The sequence below is a fragment of the Heteronotia binoei genome, chromosome 7, assembly GCF_032191835.1.
Source record: "Heteronotia binoei isolate CCM8104 ecotype False Entrance Well chromosome 7, APGP_CSIRO_Hbin_v1, whole genome shotgun sequence".
In the NCBI taxonomy this organism is placed as follows: domain Eukaryota; kingdom Metazoa; phylum Chordata; class Lepidosauria; order Squamata; family Gekkonidae; genus Heteronotia; species Heteronotia binoei.
The window spans coordinates 6,132,788-6,136,544 of NC_083229.1; the positions used below are offsets into that span (position 1 = coordinate 6,132,788).

Consider the following 3,757-nt stretch of genomic DNA (forward strand, 5'->3'; position numbering starts at 1 on the left):
TCAGCTTTTTACCTTTTTCTGCATCATGAACTCCATAAGACACACAGGAGAGATGCCCGTTAGATGGTGCTGGCAGTGCACTACAGCAACTTCGAAGCCTTTTTGACAGCTAACAAACTGCTGCTCCAAGTAGAACGCGTGGTCGTCCCAACCCCAAAATCCGCGTGCGGATATCAAAGCGTTCAAAAAGGCCCAACGGCCGGCGATAGCGGCTGCAAGAGGCGGACAGGACAGTTTTGGCTCGTAATATTTTGAGCGCCCGAGAGAACTTGAGCCGACCATAAAAGAACCAGCGGGCGATATCGGCCTCGCGCAAATAGCGGGCATTGTTCATCTGCAGCATGTAATCCAAGTCAGACGTGAACACTAGGTTCGGTAGGACGAACGTTTCGAACAGGTCGTCTGGAAACTTCTGCCAGAAACAGCCATAGGCATAAAGCAATCCTATTCTAATGAAAAACCATATGTCAGAGACACAGAGGAGAAACAGGAATATGGCGCACGCTAGGCTAGACAAAAGCAAGATCATCTTGTCAGAGAACTGACCTGCTTGTCTGGAAAGATGGTCAAGAAGACACCAGACTCCTTGGGCAAGCTCCACCTCGTTCTCCATCATGGTGCCTCCCTTTTCTTCTTGTACTATTACAAACAGTCTCCCACGGCACAATTCTTACCCAAGGTGGCATTTGAAGTCGAACTGCCTACACGCTGTATCTCTGCTTCAATCCCATAATGACCACATCAAGTAACAAGGAACCTCCCCTGAGAGGAACATGTGGGAAGGTTTGGAGGCATCAAGTTTACATCAAGATACATTCATTACCTTCCTTTGTCCTTTAAAAGAGTGACTCCCAACCTTTTGGGCACCAGGGACTGGTTTCATTGAAGACAATTGTTCCATGGACCGTGTGCGTGTGTGTGAGGGGTGCTGGGTTTTTGCTGCCCAGGCTGCCCCCCCCGCCCATATCCTATCCCAGGGCCGGCTCACCCACTAGGCAAACTAGGTGGCTGCCTAAAGCGCCAGGAGTGTGGAGGCACCTCATTCGGCCATTACCCCTCCCCCTAGGCCAGGGGTAGGGAAGAAGAAGATATTGGATTTATATCCTGCCCTCCACTCCGAAGAGTCTCAGAGCGGCTCACAATCTCCTTTACCTTCCTCCCCCACAACAGACACCCTGTGAGGTAGATGAAGATATTGGATTTATATCCACCCTCCACTCCAAAGAGTCTCAGAGCGGCTCACAACCTCCTTTCCCTTCCTCCCCCACAACAGACACCCTGTGAGGTAGATGAAGATATTGGATTTATATCCCGCCCTCCACTCCGAAGAGTCTCAGAGCGGCTCACAATCTCCTTTCCCTTCCTCCCCCACAACAGACACCCTGTGAGGTAGATGAAGATATTGGATTTATATCCCGCCCTCCACTTCGAAGAGTCTCAGAGCGGCTCACAATCTCCTTTACCCTCCTCCCCCACAACAGACGCCCTGTGAGGTAGATGAAGATATTAGATTTATATCCCACCCTCCACTCTGAAGAGTCTCAGAGTGGCTCACAATTTCCTTTACCTATCTCCCCGCAACATATACCCTGTGAGGTGGGTGGGGCTAGAGGGCTCTCACAGCAGCTGCTGGCCTTTCAAGGACAACCTCTGCCAGAGCTATGGCCGACCCAAGGCCATTCCAGCAGATGCAAGTGGAGGAGTGGGGAATCAAACCCGGTTCTCCCAGATAAGAGAGCTATGGCTGACCCAAGGCCATTCTAGCAGGTGCAAGTGGAGGAGTGGGGAATCAAACCCGATTCTTCCAGATAAGAGAGCTCTGGCCGACCCAAGGCCATTCCAGCAGGTGCAAGTGGAGGAGTGGGGAATCAAACCCGGTTCTCCCAGATAAGAGTCCGCACACTTCACCACTACATCAAACTGGCTCTCTGGATGTTTTTTTGCCTACAACTCCCATCAGCCCCAGTCATTGGCCATGCTGGCTGGTGCTGATGGGAGTTGTAGGCAAAAAAAACCATCTGGAGAGCCAACGTTCCCTACCCCTGCCCTAGGCAAACTTCCTTCCCATCCGGGTAGTGGGAAGGAGGGAGCAGCGGTGGTGCCCTTTCGGGACGCAGTTCCTTTGTGCTGCTGCCGGCCTGCCCGGGGTGCGGAGTGAGCCGCAGGGCAGTTTTCCCCAACGATCAGCTGACTAGCAGGGGTGGCAGCTTTACACAGCCCAGGGCGACGCTGATTGCCCTTCGTGACATTGAAATAGACCTGGGGTAGGGAAGGGAGGGAGGAGGAGGTGTGAGGGGAGGCGGGGGGTGGGGCGCCACACTGTGGGGGGTGCTGCGGAGGGGGGCAGAAGGCCATCAGTCTGCTGAGGGCACCATGCGCCCTCAGGGCGTTGCTTCCTATCCCTGCCTCCCCATGGGGGTCTATAAATGAGGGGTAGGCAAAGGCCGCTCTCGCCCACCCAGCACCAGGGTGGATGGAAGAGGTGGTGCTTTGGAGTGAGGCCACACTGCCTCTTTCGTCTGCCCGGATCCCAGGTGGGTAAAAGGGGTGGTGTGGTGCCTCTGCGGCCCAGTTGCCAACAGGCCACAGACCGTCCGGGGGTTGGGGACCCCTGCTTTAAAAGGTTCATTCTAACTCTATAACCGTCCTTTACCTAAAGGCTCAGGCTAGCCAATCTTAGGGTTGCTGATTCTCAAGTGAGAATCGGCAATTTAATAATTTAATAGTAGAAGCTGGTTTCACGGTGGGTTATGTACCTTTGATTTTTTTGTCCTTTTGCCGTGTTACTCTCTCTGTGTTGTATAGATTCTCTAGTGAGGGCAGGGGATCTCCTGGTTTGGAAGCCCTCCCCACTCTTCAAGAAAGCGGGAGGGGGAGGAAAATGTCTGCTGGGCACTCCATTATTCCTATAGAGAACAATTCTCATAGGGTATAATGGAGAATTGATCCATGGGTATCTGGGACTCCGGGGGGGGGGCTGTATTTTGAGGTAGAGGCACCAACTTTACAGCCTACCATCCAGTGCCTCTCTCCAAAATCCCCTCCAAGCTTCAAACAGATTGGACCAGGGGGTCCAATTCTATGAGCGTCCAAAGAAGGCACCCCTATCCTTCATTATTTCCAATGGAGGGAAGGCATTTAAAAGGTATGCAGTCCCTTTCAATGTGATGGCCAGAACTCCCTTTGGAGCTCAATTATGCTTGTCACAACCTTGCTCCTGGCTCCACCCCCAAAGTCTCCAGATATTTCTTGAACTGGACTTGGCAACCCTACCCAACCTTGTTGATATTAGACTTAAGAGGAGCAAGCCCTGGTTAGGAGACAGGACCGGATCTACAAGTTTTTTGAGGAGGGGGGGGGGAATTAAAAAATGACGCCCCCTTATGGGCCCATTCTACCTTATGGCCCATAGAATAGAATGGACTCCATACTCAATTTGGTGCCCCCATGGAGCAGAGTGGTAAGGCTGCAGTACTGCAGTCGGAACTCTCTGCTCACGACCTGAGTTCGATCCCTGACGGAAGCTGGTTTTCAGTTAGCTGGCTAAGGTTGACTCATCCTTCCATCCTTCTGAGATCAATCAAATGAGTACCCAGCTTGCTGGGGCGGGGGGGATGTAGATGACTGGGGAATCATAGAGTTGGAAGGGACCTCTAGGGTCATCTAGTCCAAACCACTGTACAATGCAGGAAACTCACAAACACCTCCCCCTAAATCCACAGGATCTTCATTGCTTTCAGATGGCCACCTAGCCTCT

At 52.3% G+C, this 3,757-nt stretch overlaps 1 pseudogene; it reads right to left on the reverse strand.

Moving 5' to 3' along the window:
* On the reverse strand, positions 1-529 carry LOC132574686 (protein THEM6-like; annotated as a pseudogene).
* Between the last annotated feature and the right edge of the window lie 3,228 nt (positions 530-3,757).